The following is a 20,427-nucleotide window of genomic DNA, read 5'->3' on the forward strand; positions in this document are numbered from 1 at the left end:
GGATGCACAACAGACTGAGCCACCCAGGTCCCCAAGAGGGAGAGCTTTTTTTTTTTTTTTAATACGAAATTTATTGTCAAATTGGTTTCCATACAACACCCAGTGCTCCTCCCAACAGGTTCCCTCCTCAGTGCCCATCACCCACCCTCCCCTCTCTCCCACTCCCATTAACACTCAGTTTATTCTCCGTTTTTAAGAGTCTCTTATGATTTGGTTCTCTCCCTCTCTTTTTTTTTTCCTTCCCCTCCCCCATGGTCTTCTGTTAAGTTTCTCAGGATCCACAAAAGAGTGAAAATATACGGTATCTGTCTTTCTTTGTATGACTTATTTCACTTAGCATAATACTCTCCAGGTCCATCCACGTTGCTACAAAAGGCCATATTTCATTCTTTCTCATTGCCAAGTAGTATTCCATTGTGTATATAAACCACAATTTCTTTATCCATTCATCAGTTGATGGACATTTAGGCGCTTTCCATAATTTGGCTATTGTTGAAAGTGCTGCTATAAACATTGGGGTACAAGTGCCCCTATGCATCAGTACTCTTGTATCCCTTGGGTAAATTCCTAGCAGTGCTATTGCTGGGTCATAGGGTAGATCTATTTTTAATTTTTTGAGGAACCTCCACACTGTTTTCCAGAGTGGCTGCACCAGTTTGCATTCCCACCAATAGTGCAAGAGGGTTCCCGTTTTTCCACATCCTCTCCAACATCTATGGTCTCCTGATTTGTTCACTTTAGTCACTCTGACTGGTGTGAGGTGGTATCTCAGTGTGGTTTTGATTTGTATTTGAGGGAGAGCTTTTTTTTTTTTTCAACTTTTTAAATTTATTTTTGGGACAGAGAGAGACAGAGCATGAACGGGGGAGGGGCAGAGAGAGAGGGAGACACAGAATCGGAAACAGGCTCCAGGCTCCGAGCCATCAGCCCAGAGCCTGACGCGGGGCTCGAACTCACGGACCGCGAGATCATGACCTGGCTGAAGTCGGACGCTTAACCGACTGCGCCACCCAGGCGCCCCGAGGGAGAGCTTTTTAAGAAGGCAAGAATATTTGACAGGTGTGTCAGAGATAGCCAATAAGAAAGTTAAAAATTGGGGGATTTAGCAGCATGGAGACTTTGCTGGGGGCAGTTTCATTGGGCTGGTGGGGGCAGAAGCCAGAGCAGTGGGTAGATTGAGAAGTGTTTGAGAGGAGAGCAAATAGAGACAGTGAGATAGACAACCTTGAGGGAAGGGAAGGAGCAAGGGGGTGCAGGATCAATTTTTAAGCTTTTGTTGTCCAAATAATCCATGTTGATTGTAGAAAAATTAGAAAATTCAGATGAGCAAGAAGAAAAATAAGCAAATGGGAAGTGTATTGGTTTCCTAGGGGTACCATAACAAATTACCACAAACTGGGTGTCTTCAAACAACAGAAATTTATTCATGTAGTTCTGGAGGCTAGAAGCCTGAAATCAAGGTGTTGGTGGGGCCACACTTTCTCTGAAGGCTCTAGAGGAGGATCCTTTCTCGCTTCTTCCTAGCTTCCAGTGGTTGCTGGGCAATCTTTGACATTCCTTGAGCATCCCTCCAATTTTTGCCTGTGTCTCACATGATATTCTCCCTGTGTGTATCCTCTGGGCCTCTGTTTTCTCTTATAAGTATACTAGTTATTAGATTAGGGCTTCCTCTGATCCAGTATGACCTCGTCTTAATTTAACTAATTACATCTGCAAAGACCCTGTTTCCAAATAAGGTCACATTCTGAGGTTCTAGGTAGAGGTTCTAGGTAGACATGAATTTGTGGGGGCGGGGGGGCACTATTCAATCTGTATGGGAGGGTCTTTTCTTTTTAAATATATATTAAAGTTTATTTATTTATTTTGGAGGTGGGGGAAAGGCACGAGGAGAGGAGGGGCAGAGAGAGAGAGGGAGAGAGAGAGTCCCAAGCAGGCTCCGTGATGTCAGCACTGAGCCTGACTCAGGGCTCAGACTCATGAACCACGAGATCATGGCCTGAGCCAAAATCAAGAGTCAGATGCTTAACCCATTGAGCCACCCAAGCACCCCTAGGAGGATTATCTTTTCTATTTTTCTCCCTCCCTTTTCCCCCTCCTCTCTTTTCTTTCCTTTGGAGGGGAGCAATTTGAGCATGTTTATAGATTAAATGGAAGAGTCAGGAGAAAAGAACAAGTTGGAAATAAGGGGGAAATCACAGATACTATTTGGATCAAGGTCCCAGCAGAGAATGGAAAGATGAGCTGGAGGGCACTGGTGAAGGGAATGGAACCAGGGCTGGATGGATAAAAGGCCTGCCTGGGTTCTGAGAGCCTTGCCCAGTGTCTGTACAGCCTGATGCAACATCACTCTCCTCAAGTGGTCACTAGGTACAACCTTTCATGAGGCCAACTTTATCAAAGGCTGTGATGCAGGGAAAGTGGAACACACCCAGAGAGGGATCAAATGCAGGTCTGTGGGAGAGAGTTCACTAGAAGGACACACGCATTCTACCTTGCTTCCAGCTTGCTGGGATTTCAGGAAAACAAATGACTTTGTTTATTTTCCTATAGTGCTGAAATTCTTTTTTTTTTTTTTACTCCTCAAAAACTCCCTTCCCCAAACTGGACATACCCAAGATACTCCTAAATTCTCTATAGTTCAGTAGAAGGTAGTAGCCTCTGTTAGTTCCCAGCAATTAAATTTGGAAGTAAATTCAGCTAGTAAATTTTTATTTGCTTTAAATAAAGCATACTAGATGTGGCAACTTTAAATATAGCCCAAATTTCAAGGCATTTTTTTGCTGTTAAGCTTTAGAGTTATTATACGCATTTCAGCTATTCTATGAGTTTCTGTCAACTCTGGGGTTCTAAGTCCACCCTTTTAAAACCAGTGGGTTTTTACCTACTGAGGAGCAGGGCTGAGAGACTGTGAAAAAGTTCTTTCTTTAGTAGAAGACCATCTTTATGGTTCTGCCCAGAACTTAGCATGTGGTGATTGCTAGTTAGCCCTCATGTTCATACTTTTTAGAGTTTAAGTATCAGAAAACTGAACTCAAACTGTAACCTCTTAGAGTTTATTGGCTTACGAAACTCAAAGTCCAGAGGTAGAATGGGCTTCCAGATTAATTTGAGCTAGGAGCTCAAAGATGTCACCCAGGACAGCTTGTTTTCTTTCTTTTTTTTTTTTTTTTCTTTAGTTTTCTTTTCTTTTCTTTTTTTTTAAGTAAACTCTACCCCCAGCGTGGAGCCCCTACTTCAGGACCCTGAGATCAAGAATCGAATGCTCAACTGACTGAGCCAGCCAGCCACCTCTTCCCCAGTTCATTTTCATTTTCAACTCCACCTTTCATGGTGCCAGCTTTACCCAAAGTTTGCCTGCCCTCAGGGGTGCAGGATGGCTGCCAACAGCTTCTGGGTGTACATATTTCTTTCATGTCAGAGAAAGATAGATTTTCTCCTCCAAATACCAAAGAAAATGCTGGGCTTCATTCTGATTATAGCAGTTTAGGTTATGTGCTCATCAGTTGCTGTGACAGAGAAATGCCACATGATGATAGATCACTGAGGTAAGAGGTGATTGGCTCAGGCTTTTTGGATCTGGAGCTAAAGAGGTATCAATTCCATCCTTAGCTAAGCACAGAGGAGCAGCAGCTCCCAAGAGGAAACTCTGGGTTCTTTTAGAAACAGGAGAAAATGGAGAATGAATTTTAGGTAGTCAATTCAACAATTGACTTTGCTTCTTTTTCCTCTGTTAGCCACAACTTCTTAGGTTCTTCTTGTAATTGGAAGTTCCTGAACCTGATTTATAATCCCCATGTTCTTTTCCATTCCCCACCAACTCTTCTTTTTCTATTCATATACAAGATCTGTTCTCAGAGAGATGGTTCTATTAAAGGTGGAAATTTCCCTGAAACTCATTGTTTCCCATCCAAAGCAATGAGGTGATGCTAACAAGCAAAGACCAGAGGAATAATAAGACCTAAGAATCAGAGCCTGCTGGAACCATGACATTGTCAGGATAAAACCAGCTTTGGCCATGGAAACCATCTGGTCAGAATGGTTCTAGCTTAGCATAGATGAGATGGACAGTAAAAGCAGGATGATAGGACTGGTGACCCTGGGGATGAAGTAAAGGTAAAGCTTCTTGGATTATGGGAGGTCTGGGATCTCTAGTATCTAAAATGCATCCTTGATCAGGGATGTGATGTACTGCCTACAAACTACTCATTGGTCCCTATAGCTGACAGCACAGGGAGAACCAAGGCCAGGACAGAGGAGTTCAGGGCCTTGAAGACAGGAGAGTAAAAACAATATTTACCCATCTAGGTGGGAAGAAGAACATCTCCCACTGAGTTCAGTGAGATTTAGTCATTCATGAAATACAGTATTTAGTGAGTTCCGACTGTGTAGTAGGGCTGTGCTGGCTTTGGAGATACGATAGTGAACAAGTGGTGCCTGCTCACATGGAGACTACAGTAGGTGAGGGCATGTATTCATGAAGTTTCTTTTGACTTTAGGAAGCCAAATGACTTTGTAAGCTTGTTGGAAGAATACTAGAGGTTCTTAGAGAATTCACAGAAGAGATGGGGACTAAGGCTGCTTGGGGCACTTTACCTGCTGGTTAACCACCTCCTCTGAGAGTACTCTTGCTAGTGTGAAGGGGTTTCTATGTCCAGTCTCTGTGGGTAGCAGTTCCAAATTCCTAGAGGGAGAATCTGATTGGTCCACCCTGAGTGAATCAACTCCGGTTCAGGGCCCAAGATTATGAGATACAGACGTGATTGTCAGATTCCTACCCTGTCTTTTGAGTGCAGTTTCCAGAGAAGGGCAGAATGCTGTGAACTTGAACATCACTCTCTGTGGACAGGAAAGTAGATAAGCAATAGCAATTACAGCCCAGTGTTACCAGTGCTGTGTTAGTAAAGCATGAAGTTATGTGGGAATATCAGTCAAGATTCTTGGAAAGATTCTGGAAAAAAAAAAGATTCTTTTGGAGGCATAGTTTAGAAAATCAACTTAAATCAACTTAGGCAAAAAGGGAATTTATTGGAAGGCTCAATAAATTGGAAGGGTGAGGGGCAGGTAATATCAGTGGTCACTGGAACTAGGGACCAAAATGCTTGTGGGTAATTTTTTCTCAATCTCTCAACCCCACTTCACTCTGTGTTGCCGAATTCTTTCTCTTAGAAAAGCTGTCTCTACCCAGCATGAAATATGGCCACTGGCAGCTCCTGAGTCTCATATCTCTTGGCCTTACTACCAGAGAATAAATCTCTTTGTTCAGCTTCAGTTACAGAAATCCTAAGGAATGACTCTGATTGGCTTGGCTTTAGGTATGAGTCTATCCTTAAGCAATTAACTATGTCTAGAGAGGTAGAATAATGTACAAACATATTCCACACTACAGCTTCATGCTGATTAAATGACAAACCAAAATGATTGATACCAAATGCTTTATGTTAATACTCCCTGTACTAGTTATCTATTGCTGCATAACAAGTTATCCCCAAACTTAGTGGCTTAAACAGCAAAAATTATTTATGATATCTTATAGTCTCTGTGGTTTGAAATTCAGGACTGGCTTGGCTGGGTGCTTCTGGGTCAGGGTCCCTCCTGTGGTTGCAGTCAAGTTGTCAGTTGGGGCTGGAGTCATCTGAGGTCCTGACTGGGCCTGCAGGATTCACTTCCAAGATGGCTTGCTCACATGGTGCTCAGTTCCTCCACATGTGGGCCTCTCCACAGGCAGCTTGTGTGTCCTCATGACATGATGGATGGTTTTTCCCAGAGTGAGCAATCCAAGTGAATGCAAGGTGAAGGCTGCAATGTCTTTAATGGCCCAGCCTCAAAAGTTATGCTCTATCATTTCTGCAATATCATTTTCATTATACAAGTTGACTCTATTAAATGTGGGAGGAGACTACACAAAGATGGGAGTGCCAGAAGGTGAGAATCACTGGGGACCACCTTGCAGCTGTCTTAGGCTACTGTATTCCCAAAACGCATCCTGTAGAATTGGGATGTTGAAGGTTGCTACATGGAGAAGGGGATTTGCAATCAAGTCAGTTTGAGAAAGGATATGTTAAACCAAGTTAAATAAGTTCCTTTCCTGCAGTGTATCCATACAACTTTTAGTACATTGATACCTGCTTTGAATCCCTGAAAGGGAAGTAGAGTAAATAACACCACAATTTCTTTCTCATTCTCTGTCTGTGATTAATTGATTTATATTTTTGGGTGCTTCCACATTTGGCGCATAAATGCTTACAATTGTTAGGTCTTCTTCCCATTCCCAATTTTTCCTCCAGTGGGCTCCTCTCCCTACCCCCACTCCCACCCCCCCACTTCTTTCCCTCTAAAGGCTTATCAGAATGCTGCCTGTCTCCTGTTAAAAATGTACACGTCTTGGCTGGCTCAGTTGGAAGAGCATGTGATTTGATCTCGCGGTTGTGAGTTTGAGCCTCTCATAGGGTGTAGAGATTACTAAAAAAAATAACTAAACTTTAAAAAAATGTACATTTCTAACAAAGCAATATTTTCATTTGGAGATGTTTGTCCTTGACTCTCCAAAGCCTTCCTAATCATTTAGGCAATTCACCTCATGAAAGCCTGGGAGTGATTAAAAAGTAAAGGAACACATGTTCTTGTGAGGTGAGTGGTCAGTCTCTAAGGAAATTCTGCAAAGGAAGTTTCACAAAGCTCTTGGTGTCGGCGATAGTGCTGGCTGAGGTTGAGTCATATAGTGACAAATACTGTTTGAAGGCCAGCAACCAATTATACGTGACAATTTATGTTGTTTCTTTAAGATATTTTTGTTGGTGGAAACAGAAGGTATAGGTTAGTAACATCTTGGAATTTGAGTTTTTGCCAACAAATACTGAACCTTTCAGTTTGGGGACCTTCTCCACCTTCTCTTGTCTCAGTGGGTTTTATTGGTGTTGTTTCTTTTGCTTAGGTTATTTGTCATGGCAAGAATCCAATTTATTGGAAGTGTTTTTATCACATTTCTGTAAGCTGGTTACACCATCTTGAATTATTTAACTTGGTACAAACATTGAGGTATGTGTATGAGAGCTCCTACACCATATGTGTTTATGGAAATGTGCTTATTTAGGTGTTTCAGGGACAGCATCTGCCCTTATGCATATCTTATAATATTTTGCATGGAGCCCATATAATAATTGATTTTCACCATCTGATAATTGTTCATTAAAGACAGTTTACCCTCTTATGTTTTTGATAAATGTAATGTTTATTATTTTGGAGAAACAAAGGATCTAAATTAAAAATAAGTATGATTAATAAAAAAGGCTTTCCTGATACCTTTAATGTCTATTGTTCAATGCATACTTTTTATAGAAAGTGCATTTAGAAGAGTAAGGTCTTCTCAAATGGAAAAACCCAAGTTTATTCAGTCTGTGATTCACGTGGAAGTCTAGGTCCCATAAAGGCCACTGAGAATAAATTTTCCTTTCCATCCTTCTCTGTACTGAAAATTTGGGCTTACTCTAGATTCCTATTTATAATGTTCTTAGGTTGCGTGTCTTCCTGCACAAAATGGAGTTTCACAGTACCTGGTGTTAGCTAATGGCTTCTTATAAATTGCAAATCCACCTTAAGATTCTTCAGTTGTCTCTATGGAGAGAAGACTTAATAAAATCTCTGAATACAATCCCACAGATACCTGTATGTGCACAGCTACTAATTTCAGAAAACAATGAATCATGGAATAAGCTACATCTACCTACTTGAAATAGCACTTGAAACAACCTATGCATAATATATACGTGGTGTCTAAAGCCTGTAATTTCACACCTATTACTGTTTAGTATTTTCTAAATTTATTTAGGTAGCAAAAAGTGCATTGATTAAAAAGAGTAAAATTTAGGAGACAAGAAGATACTGTAAAACTGAGGTGGGTAGCATGAGGACCAGTTTGGAGGCGTTGCTATTACAGCCCATGGGCTATTTCTATCTGAAGTGGCATTGTGGAAGATTTCCACCCCTAAACAGCTCTGTGATTGTCGGTAAACTACAAATACAAATACAAAATAATGGCCTTGAGAAGCCCCACTAAAATGGGGACAGTAATAACTATCCCACAAAACTTACGAGCTCCTTTTCCTTCAGCCTTGAAATATGGAAAGCTTAGTTATTTGAACGAATTTTGTTGAGTGTGGTGCCAGGGGGAGCTCCTGGCAGCTGGGTTGATATACAAAAGAACATTTTGTAATTGAATGCCCTCAAAACTGAGTTGCAAGAGATAAATATATAGGGCTGAGCAGTATGGGAAGTGAATTGTGGTATAGCAGTAGGAACTGATGGAACTTACCCTTGATGAGTCATAGCTGGTCAGCTTTCTGTTATTCCTGGATCTAATGCATTTTATGGGTTATGATGCCCTTTATTTCTCCCTCTTTTCAATCCTATCATCCAGAGTTCATAGAACTGAGGAAAAAAACTCTAGATGTAATCTGACATATCTTAGATATAGGAAAGTATGTATTTAGGAAAGTTCAGAGATATTTTGTAAATTTGATGCAGATCCCTGGGAACACTCTAGAAGGTTTCTTAAGTAGACTTGGCTGGAAACAGCAAGGTGAATTGGAGTGGGAATAGTACAGCTAACATCTGTTACATAATAACCAATGGGTTGGCATTGTGTTATATGGCATCTCATTTAATTATTCCTGAAATCTCTGAGGTAGGTATTGCTATTAAAATCTTTATTTTACAGATGGGGAAACTAAAGCTTGGAGAAGTTAAGTATAACTTGTCTCAGATCATATAAAGATTAACTTGTTCAAGATCATCCAACAAGGCAGTCTGCCTTGGAAGCCTGTACTCTTAACCTCCTTTTTATAGTGTGTGAAAGCCTAAAAAATGTAGAAATACAGGAAGGGGAAGAATGCCGCTAAATTGTGCAAGAAACAGAACTTGGTCTTTGGAGTCAGGCAGGTCTTATTACAACCCTGGCTCTGCTACTTAGCACCTATTTGACCTAATACTTAAACTCGATGAACCTCAAGATTACCCATCTATAAAATGGATGCAGTAATGTAAACATCATAGCATTCCTGTGGGAATTAAATAAAATGATGTCTATCCAGTGGGATGCATGGGAAATAAATAGCCTGAATTGTACCAAGTATTTCTCCTGAGGTAACTTACCTAATCCTCTCACAACAACCCTTGGAATTAAGTATTCTTATTATCACTCTTATTTTACAGGTAGGAAAATTAAGGTTTAGAGACATTCATAACTTTCCCAGCATTACACTCAGCACACGGCAGAGCAAGAATTCAAACTTAGGAAGTTTGATTTCACAGCACAAGCTCTCATCTGCTTCCTTCCACCTGTGAAGAAGACTTGGGGATTAGTGAGTTAAATACAAATGTGATAGGGTTCTACAAGTACAACAGCTGGAGAAAAAGTTCATATTTAGGGTACATTCATGCAAAAATAGGGTCCAGTATGTATGGTATATTCTGTATTGTTGAGATTGTATCTATAATAGTATGTTCAAGTTTGGATGATACTTTTTAACAGGTACTAACAAACTGGAATTGACTGATAATCATAGGGGACGAAAATGATCTCAAGGGAGGAACAGGTGAAAATGTTTTGGTTTAATGAAGATGTGCAAGGGGCCAGAGAGATAGATGTCTTTGGGAAGGACTGACTGTTCAGCAGGTTGACCATACCTTGGTGTAATCACTACGGGTCCTGACTCTGTTCCCAGACTTGCAAGTTCAAGGATTTTACTGTGTCAGTTAATCAATATTCAGAGTTGATCATATACTTGGCAATTGACTCATACTAACCAAACTTCTAAGAGACTGATGTATATGCCAGAATGCAAATTAATTGTTTTCAATTAGGAACATAAGCACCAACCAGATTTTATACATGCATTTACTCACCAGAGCACTTTTTTGTTTTTAGGGTGTTTTATAGTCTTCTGTCAAAATGTGTATAACGCTGTGGTAAGCTAACTTGTTAGCTTGCAGGTAGGGTAAAATTGCAGGCCCTTGGCATTTTCTGACTTAGGGTGATGGTCAAAAATTGATGTCTCATCGTTTTATTAACTTGATTTGTATCTCAACATTTTATTTTTGTTTATTTTTGAGAGAGAGAGTGTGTGTGAGTGGGAGGGGGGCAGATAGAGAGGGTTAAAGAGGATCCAAGCAGGCTTTGTCCTGTGAGTTCAGAGCCCGATGCAGGGCTTGAATTCATGAACTGTGAAATCATGACCTGAGCCGAAGTCGGACGCTTAACTGACTGAGCCAGGTGCCCCATTAGGTGGGTTATTTTTATTATTTATTTATTTATTAACTAAACTTTATTTATTTTTTTAAGATTTAAATCCAAGTTAGTTAACATATAGTGTAATAATAATTTCAGAAATAGAATTTAGTGATTCCTCACTTACCTATAACACCCAGTACTCATCCCAACAAGTGTCTTCCTTAATGCTCTTTACCCTTTTTATAATGCCCTTTTTATATTATTTTTGCTTCCCTTCCCTTATGTTCATCTGTTTTTTTTTTCAATGTTTATTTTTGAGAGGTGGGGGGAGGGGCAGAGAGAGAGGGAAACAGAATCTGAAGCAGGCTCCAGGCTCTGAGCTGTCAGCACAGAGCCGGACATAAATCTCGAACCTACAAACTGTGAGATCATGACCTGAGCTGAAGTAGCACACTTAACCAACTGAGCCACCCAGATCCCCCTATATTCATCTGCTTTGTATCCTTTTAAAACACTTTTTTTAATGTTTATTTATTTTGAGAGAGAGAGAAAGAGAGAGAGAGAGAGAGAGGGAGAGCATGCATGCACAAGTTGGGGAGGGGCAGAGAAAAGGAGAGACAGAATCCCAAGCAGGCTCCAGGCCATCAGCACAGAGCCGGATGGGGGGCTCAAACTCACAAACTGTGAGATCATGACCTGAGCCGAGATCAAGAGTCAGACACTTAAGAGATCAGACTGAGCCACCCAGATGCCCCATCTGTTTTGTATCTTAAATTCCACATATGAGTGAAATCCTATGGTATTTGTCTTTCTCTGACAGACTTATTTCACTTAGCATAATACGCTCTAGTTCCACATTGTTGCAGATGGCAAAATTTTCATTCTTTTTGATCACTGAATAATATTCCATTGTATATATATACCATATCTTCTTTTTTCTTTTATTTATTTATTTATTTTTTTTATTAAAAAAAATTTTTTTTTTTTTCAACGTTTATTTTTGGGACAGAGAGAGACAGAGCATGAACGGGGGAGGGGCAGAGAGAGAGGGAGACACAGAATTGGAAACAGGCTCCAGGCTCTGAGCCATCAGCCCAGAGCCCGACGCGGGGCTTGAACTCACGGACCACGAGATCATGACCTGGCTGAAGTCGGACACTTAACCGACTGCGCCACCCAGGCGCCCCTATACCATATCTTCTTTATCCATTCATCTGTTGATGGACATTTGGGCTCTCTCCATATTTTGGCTATTGTTGATAGTGCTGCTGTAAACATTGGGGTACATGTGCCCCTTCGAATCAGCATTCCTGTATCCTTGGGATAAATACCTAGTAGTGCAATTGCTGGGTTGTAGGGTAGTTCTATTTTTAATTTTTTGAGGAAACTCCATACTGTTTTCCAGAGTGGCTGCACCAGTTTGCATTCCCACCAGCAGTGCAAAAGGGTTCCTCTTTCTCCACATCCTCACCAACATCTATTGTTGCCTGAGGTGTTAATTGTAGCCATTCTGTCGGGTGTGAGGTGGTGTCTCATTGTGCTTTTGATATGCATTTCCCTGACGATGAGTGATGTTGAGTACTTTCTTCATGTGTCTGTTAGCCATCTGGATGTCTTCTTTGGAGAAGTGTCTGTTCATGTCTTTTGTCCATTTCTTCACTGGATTATTTGTTTTTTGGGTGTTGAGTTTGATAAGTTCTTTATAGATTTTGGATACTAGCCCTTTATGTGACATGTCATTTGCAAGTATCTTCTCCCATTCTGTCAGTTGCCTTTTAGTTTTGCTGATTGTTTCCTTTGCTGTTCAGAAACTTTTTATCTTGATGAAGTCCCAATAGTTCATTTTTGCTTGTTTCCCTTGCCTCTGGAGACATGCCAAGTAAGAAATTGCTGTGGCCGAGGGCAAAAAGGTTGTTGCCTGTTTTCTCCTCTAGGATTTTGATGGCTTCCTGTCTTATGTTTAGGTCTTTCATCCATTTTGAGTTTATTTTTGTGTATGGTGTAAGAAAGTGGTCCAGGTTCATTCTGCACGTTGTTGTCCAGTTTTCCCAACACCATTCGCTGAAGCAGTTGGGTTATTTTTTAAAAATTGTTTTTAATGTTTATTTTTTAAGAGAGACAGAGACAGAGTATAAGTGGAAGAGAGACAGAGAGAGAAAGGGAGACACAGAATCTGAAGCAGGCTCCAGGCTCTGAGCTGTCAGCACAGATCCCAAGGTGGGGCTTGAACTCATGAACCATGACCCTGAGCCAAAGTTGGTCACTAACCACCTGAGCCACCCATGTGCCCTGCAGTTGGGTTATTTTTAACTGGATGGAAGATTTCTACTGTTTTTCCTTTTTCTACAGTGTAAACCGTTTTTCAAAATTATGTGTAACATTAGACAAAATTATCTAAAATCAATACATTTTTTGTTTAAGGAATTTTACATGTTGTGATTCCTTCCACTGCCCATGAAGTTCTTGGTAGTTCCTCTAAAGCTTGAGTCAGGGTTTATCTTCCAGATAGGTCTTTTGAAAAGAAACTATGGTTGGGCCATCTGGGTGGTTAAGCGCCACCCACTTGGTTAAGCTCTGACCCTTGATTTTGGCTCAGATCATGATCTCACGGTTCATGAGATCCAGCCCCACATTGGGCTCTGTGCTGATAGCATGGAATCTGCTTGGGATTCTCTCTCTCTCTTTCTCTCTCTGTCTCTGATCCTCCCCGATTCATAGTGTTCTCTGTCTCTCTGTCAAAATAAATAAATAAACATTAAAAAAAAAAAAAGAACCTATGCTTAATTCATAGTTGTCCTGCATTCAGTCCACAATTCTTTATCTCCACTTGAATATGGACATTACTGATGACATACTTCAAACATTTCCCCACCTAGCATCTTTGAGATCTAATTTCTTCAAGTGATTTTCTTTAGGGCCATGTTTAGAGTACATGGATCTGCCTAGTTCTCTATTTCAGACACCTGGCAAACATAAATGAGTTCAAATCATATTCCTTCCCCAGCTATCACACCCAAGAATAGACTGTGGGATATGCCAATAGCTAAGGTCAAAGTATTTAATCATTTGGTCTTTCATACATTTAGCAACTCTGTCTTGTAGTTCTTTCCCACAGATGTAACAAATGGGTCTGTGAGTAAAGCAAAACCACATAGTTACTCTATGAGGCATTTTCAACAATGTGAGTCTATAGGTCTAACCCATGGGGATAGACCTCAACTATCTACTGGGTTGTTTCTTATTGACTGATGGGTTCTTTATATAAATATATGTTTATATAAAATATTAATCTATGTTTAGATAATTAAGATAAAATGAGATGTATATGTATGCATCGTAAAAAATGAGGTATAAAATTTTGTCATATCAGTTGCAAATATTGTCTGACATAATTTACTTCCTTTCTGACATTTTATTTAAATTCCAGTATGGTTAACATATAGTGTTACATTAGTTTTAGGTGTAGAATATAGTGACTCAATAATTCCATACATCACCCAGTGCTCATCATGATAAGTATGCTCTTAATCTCCATCACCCATTCACCCATCCCTCCACCACCTCCCCTCTGGTAACCATCAGTTTCTTCTCAATAGTTAAGTGACCTTCCTTATATGTCCTCTGTCATACCATAATGTATCTGGGTTTTATGTTTTATCAAGATAGCTTTCTTCCCCCAAGATTATAATATATTTACCCATTTTTTATCCTTTCAAAAAATTTACATTTTAAAAACAACTGGAATTTATTTTAAAGCATACTATGAGGAAACCATTTAATTTTAATTTTTTCCAAATAGATAACTCCTCCTAACACTATTTATTAAACACTCAGTCATTTCCTGACTGGTTTTAAATGCCTCATTTATCATATACTAAGATCATATATATGTATGACTTCTGGGCTTTTAATTCTGTTCTATTGATCTATTTGCCTATTTTGCACAGTACCACATTATTTCGAATATTGTGACTTTATGGTACATTTTGATATCTGGTAACATAAGTCCTTTTTCTTGTTCTTTTTCTTAAGAATCTTGATTTTTTTTGGCACATCTCATAGATGAACTTCAGAATTAGCTTGCCAATTCTATAAAATACCCTGTTGGAATTTTGATTAACATCGTATCACATGTATTATTTAACTTAGGGAGCTTTAATATCTGTATAATATTGGATCTTTTTATCTAGGAATATCTTTTATGGCTTTCATTAAAATTATATGGTTGTCTTCAATAAATTTCATACTTTCAAGGTTTTTTTTTAGGTAATTCAAGGTTTCATTGGAAATGAATTATAACTCTCTTCTCTATTACATTTTTAAATTAGTTGTTGCTAATTATAGAAAGGCTATAGATTCTTATAGGTTAATCTTATTTCTACCTTTCTGAAAATTTAATTAGTCTAGAAATATGTGATTGCCTTGGATTTTCTGGGTATATATCTATTTATTAATTATGTATAAATAATTCATATTTATTTCTTTTTCCTGATCTTTTTGTATTGACCAGTAACTTGAGGGCAAAAGTATTGACTGTAAAAGGAGGTTTCATTATATCTTGTTCCTGACTTTTATGGAGACGTGGTATTTTACTCTACAGAATAGTTTACAGTTATTTTACTTTTCAGAATGATACTTGGAAATTGGCAAAATGTTGGTAATTGTTGAAGATGAGTGATAGACACACTGAGCTCATTAATCTATTCTTTCTGTCTGTATATGTTTGAATTTCCATAATAAAGGGTTAAATGAAAAAATAGAGGTGAAAAAAAAAAGAATAAGAATTGTTTTAGGTTTTTGGTGGAAACCCCTTTTCAAATTAAGGAAGTATGTTTTTTTCCTAGCTTATTATAAATTTTCTGTTTGGGGTGGGTATAGAATATGTGTCTTCAAAAAACTATCTTTGAAAGAAAAACTGTGACAGGGCCTATCCATCTCAAAAGACCAAGGAAAAGTATGAGAATCTCAACATAAAGAATTGAGAACTCATTCACCAAATATTTAGATTGGCTTCTCTTTCTTTTCATCAACTGACAGTTTTCAATAAAAGGAGAAGTGCCTCCAGGGCCCTAGCACACTACTGCCAACAGAGAAGGGACTAAATAAATAATGTATCATTGTTAGAGGGTTTTGGGGAGGAGAGAGTCATGTTAGCTGTATTGTACCATCCAGGTCCCCTCTCAGGACTGAAGGATTTATCCCCCCAGATGCTGGGATGATGGTGGGCTGACACTCTTCAGCTTCCGACCCTTTCAGGAATTGCTCGTGGCTGAAAAGAACCACCTTGCTCAAGCTTCTGCTTCCTTCCCAGGAGCAGCTGCATCCAATGACTGGCCTGTGTGGGGCTGTAAAATCCCAGCTTCCTTGTCCGACTCAGATCACGGTGAAAGGGCTTTCTCAGCTTCCGAGCTCCCTGCTGGGTGGCTGAGGCTTTAGGATTGCCAGATAAAATAAATACAAATGCCCAGTTAACTTTGAATTTTAGATAAACAACACTTTTTTAGAACCAGTATGTCCTAAATACTGCATGGGACATATTGCTACTAAAATTCTTTTTGCTGTTTATCTGAAATTCTAACTAGGCATCCTGTGTGTTTATTTACTAAATTTGGCAGCCCTATGAAGCATTGCAATCTAACTTGTCTTGGAAGCCTGTTTCTTTCCCTTACTCTACAGGTGTTGATTCTGAGAGCATTCCCCAACCAACTTCCTGCATGCTAACTTTTGTCTCAGAGTCTGCTTCCTGGGTAACGAGTCTGCAACAGGGTGAAAATTAAAGTAAAATATTTCCTTGCCCTGTCCAAATTTCAGAACCAATAGAGAGATTGTCACCTGGGTCCAAAAGACAGAGATCTCATTAGGGTGATCACTGAAGAATGGAGACTAGAGAATGTGGCTACTTCTGAGAGCGCAGCGGGTTTGCTAATATGTCATTCCCAATCGAATTTACTCAGAGTGCCTCACTAAGTCTACTTTATAGCTGTGCCTGTTACCTGTTCATCAATTTAGGTAAGTCATTCCTCCTCTCTTGGGAAGGTGTAAGGGGGTGAGCAAGAAGCCAGGACTGCTATCTCTTGCTATAGTGCCTCTACATGAAAACATGAAGCCAAGGGAAAGAGGTCTCTCACTAAACATGGCTTTAAAAGCAGGATAAAAGCAGCCCTATTCAAATGGTCAGTGCAGATGATCATATTTTGCCTGATGCAAAATAGGCGGAGACCTCTGAAAGTATGGATTCTGTCTCTTTTGACTCCTCTGACTTTTCTCGTCTAAGTGAGGGATTTCCTCAGGACTTTTCTTGTCTCTCTTCTTTATGTGATCTGCTTTGTCAAGCTATCTAGTCTTAATATAATGCTTTCAGAGGCATCACCTTCAAATCCACATTTGCTTTGCCCTCTGTCCTGAGCTTCATTCAGTTCTGTATTTCAGTTTTATCCCCTACCCCTCAATTTTCTTGAAAGACCCTAAATCCAGTATATTTCTGCTTCAGCCACACTCTTGTCATGGTGTGAACAAATTTCCATTCAAGTTGCCAAGCAATGAGGGGTATGTTGTGAGGAGAATGCACATGAGAACCTGGTGAAAACAAATATCAAGGCTTCAAGAAGAGCAGGGACAGGAGGATGGAACAAGACTTGAATGGCTTTTGTTTTAAATTTTCAAAGCACCTGTTTCTTGAGTGCTTACTATGTGCTGAACAAGAAAGGAATCCCAAACACCCTGTGAAGGGCCTCAGCTGTAGCTGTTGGGAGATTTCTACTCTAGTGATTCAGTCTTCACAGGACTCACTTTCTGTGTGTTTTGCTTCCTTCTGTTGTAACTGCTGGCGTAAGTTTTCTCTCCGTCTCACGGCTTTCGCTTCTTCATTTTACTTATGCTTTGTGGTTCTTCTCAAGTTGATGACCGTTCTTGGCATCCTTTCAGGGTCACCTACATTTAACAGCCTTATTTCCTTGCGAGTGTATTTCTCTCCAGATTCCCAAGATAAGTATTTGATTGGCTGTGCTCAGGTTTTAGAGGCAGGGCTGCTCATAGGTCCCTGATGACACTATAGGTTGGCTGCGTCTGGATCAGATGTTAACACAAGTTTAACCAGTTATGATTGGAGGGGTTATGTGGTCCCCAAGGGCTGCCTTTTACCCCTTTTGCAAGCCCCTCATCAGGGCAAGCACAATGACCAGCACAGGCCCAGCGTTTCCCCAAAGGGAAGCTCAATCTTTCCCTTCGGTTAAAGGAACAACCGTCTTGCTTTCCAGTTAGTTGGGAAACCTAGTCTCATATTTGAATCCATTTTTCTCTTGATTTCCAATTTGTACCTGCCAAGTCATATTGATTCTTTGTAGACTGTCAGTCAACTCAGGCTTCCATACCAAAATACCATAGATTGGATGGCTTAAAAAACAGAAATTCATTTCTAATGGTTCTGGAGGCTGGAAAGTCAAAGATCAAGATGCCAGCATGGATGGTCAGGTCCTGATGAAGGCTCTCTTCCTGGCTTGCAGATGGCCACCTTCTCCCTATATCCTTACATGGCAGAAAGAAAGAGAGAGCAAGCTTTCTGGTGTCTCTCTTTTTTTTTTTATGTTTGTTTATTTTTGAGAGAAAGAGAGAGACAGCGCAAGTGGGGGAGAGGTAGAGAGAGAGGTAGACACAGAATCTGAAGCAGTCTCCAGGCTCCAAGTGGTCAGCATAGAGCCCGGCTTGAACTCATGAACCACCACGAGATCATGATCTGAGCCAAAGTCCAATGCTTAACCTCTTAATTGACTGAGCCACCCAGGCGCCCCCTGGTGTCTCTTCTTATAGAGGCACTAATCCCATCACGAGGGCCCTTACCCTCATAATCTCATCTAACCCTTATTACTTCCTCTCCCAATACCATCAGGGGGTAGGCTTCAATGTCTGAATTTGCGGGCACATTCAGTCCATAACTTGGACTATTATCTGTTCCCTTGTCTTAATTCTTACTGTAATTGTTCACATCCAGAAACTCCTTATGCCTTTCTTAGACCCTTACAATAAATAACCTTTTAACATATTTTTCCCATTTCTGCTGATTTCACATCCTGCTTTCATACGTTCTCTTTTTTTTTCTTTTTTTTACATTTATTTATTTTTGAGAGAGCACAAATGGGGGAGGGGCAGAGAGAGAGGTAGACACAGAATCTGAAGCAGGATCCAGGCTCTGAGCTGTCTGCACAGAGCCCAACACAGGGCTTGAACTCACAAACTGTGAGATCATGACCTGAGCCGAAGTCGAATGCTTAACTGACTGAGCCACCCAGGTGCCCCTTCCATACTAACTTTCTTAAAGTTCATCTTTTATCATGTCTCTCTGCTGCTCAAATAACTTCAATAGCTGCCTGAAATTAATTGAATAAAGTTCAAATGTCTTCATTTGTCATTGAAGGCCCTTCATTGAAGGGCGATGGATGCTTTTAATATGTTTTCCAATCATTTTCCTTTTCACATTTTCCATCTTGAGTCTGTGTTTCTTAAAGTGTAGTCCTCAGGACACCTGACCCAGATGTACTTGGATGTTGTTGAAAGTAGTTTCTTAAGAGCCTCCCTAGAAACAGGGAATGATATCCCTGTGAGTGGGGCCCAGGAATCTGTATTGAAGACAGGAATTCTAGTCGATTTTTTTATATATTAAACTTCAGGAGAGTGTACCCAGTATGGTCAGTGAGGATAAGGAGAGTCCTCATTTTTGTGGATACTTTGAAAGGAGAGATCAGAATGTTTTTTATGTAGTAATGTAGAGATTACGCTCCTCTGGTGGTCACAGCATAATTAAAAATGGCCAGTTCATCCTCTGTATCAAGTGGCTGGTGATTCTAATTTTTTAAGGCAGTGATTTTCTTTTCTCTTCTTTTCTTTTCTTTTCTTCTCTTCTCTTTTTTCTTTTCTTTTCATCTTGTCTTTTCTTTCTTTTTTTAAGGCAGAGGTTTTCAAGCTGTGCTCTAAGGAGCACTCAGAGGCCCCACAGAAAGTGAGGGGCACCTGAGTAGATGGGCTTCATAGCTTCATTTTCTCCTCTTTCACTAAAATAATTCCACTTTTATCTGTTTTACATTTTCAGATTCTAAGGTTATATATACATATATTATGGGGGTGTTGCCATTTATTTATGACAAATATTCCACGTCCGTGATCTTCTCCAGGAAACAATGCCATCAACCTTGGCCAGTCAGAGGATAGAGTCATCGGACTCACCCATCCTACTAATGGCCCCACATGTAGTGTAGGTTTTAAACTGATGGTTGAACCTGCCTGTAACCCTGTGACTACATTCATCTGGCTGGACATGTGGTCCTTGGCAGTGATGATGGTGGTTGCTGGTGGAGCATTTCCGTGGCCGGTACAGGTCCATGAGCTTGTGTGCATAGGTCTGCATGTCAAGGGCACACCTGCTGCCACTGCCACGAGAGCAGGTGCAGAAAGAAAAGTAAGACATATTTGAAAGAAGTGTTCTGGTTGAAGGTTTTCTAAGTATCTGTTCTGGTTTTAATCACATCTTTTACTCTTCCAACTTTCAAGCCATTTGAGAACTAAGTGCAATAGTTTGATGGAGATAAAAAAAAATCAGCTTTATCATTGGTAAAGCTCAACTGGGAACTGCAGCCTGGATCCATGGCAACAATCAGGTTTTCCAATATCATCCCTCCAAGACTCAACTTTAGGACAACTCACCCCAGGGAGTAATACCTTTCCTTGATAGTCCTCAGCTTTTTGACCTTTTAATAATTCTTAGGGTTTTCCATGGGCAGTGTGGCAAATTTCCTTGGTAGAGGAGATGGTCAGTTTCTCCAGATGGTCTTGCTTCTTCCTTCTTAAGAGCGGACTTCTAATTCCAGCCACAACTTCCCTGAGAATCATGTGGATTTTCTTTTGCTGTGAGAAGGCTCTGAAATGGGACAGAAGAGGAGCACAAATTAAATGATCAGCACAGCTGCTCTGAATTCTTGCCTGAAAATGAGTCCCCATTCTATTTCTTATTTCAATTTATGCCCAGCTATGTTAGAGAATATCAGAAATGAGCACAGATGACAACATAAAATTTCCAAATAATATAATATCAGCAATATAAAAACAGCCCCCAGATCAAATGTCTAATAACTAATTTTTCTTTCCTTTATATAAATTTTAAGCACAAAGAAATTAGAGCTCTTACTAACTTGTCATTCTGTTCAGTTTCAGAG

General features: G+C 40.0%; 1 non-coding gene and 1 pseudogene across 1 annotated transcript; both read right to left on the minus strand.

The window, feature by feature from the left end:
* Positions 1–13,314: 13,314 nt before the first annotated feature.
* On the minus strand, positions 13,315–13,445 carry LOC112863962 (small nucleolar RNA SNORA18). The gene has a single exon (XR_003223909.1). It is a non-coding gene; the product is annotated as a small nucleolar RNA SNORA18 (small nucleolar RNA).
* Positions 13,446–19,415: 5,970 nt separating this feature from the next.
* Positions 19,416–19,598, minus strand: LOC112863315 (small ribosomal subunit protein eS21 pseudogene; annotated as a pseudogene).
* Positions 19,599–20,427: the final 829 nt, after the last annotated feature.

This window comes from Puma concolor, chromosome B4 (genome assembly GCF_028749965.1).
Source record: "Puma concolor isolate L17-30 chromosome B4, mPumCon1.1.hap2, whole genome shotgun sequence".
Classification (NCBI taxonomy): Eukaryota; Metazoa; Chordata; class Mammalia; order Carnivora; family Felidae; genus Puma; species Puma concolor.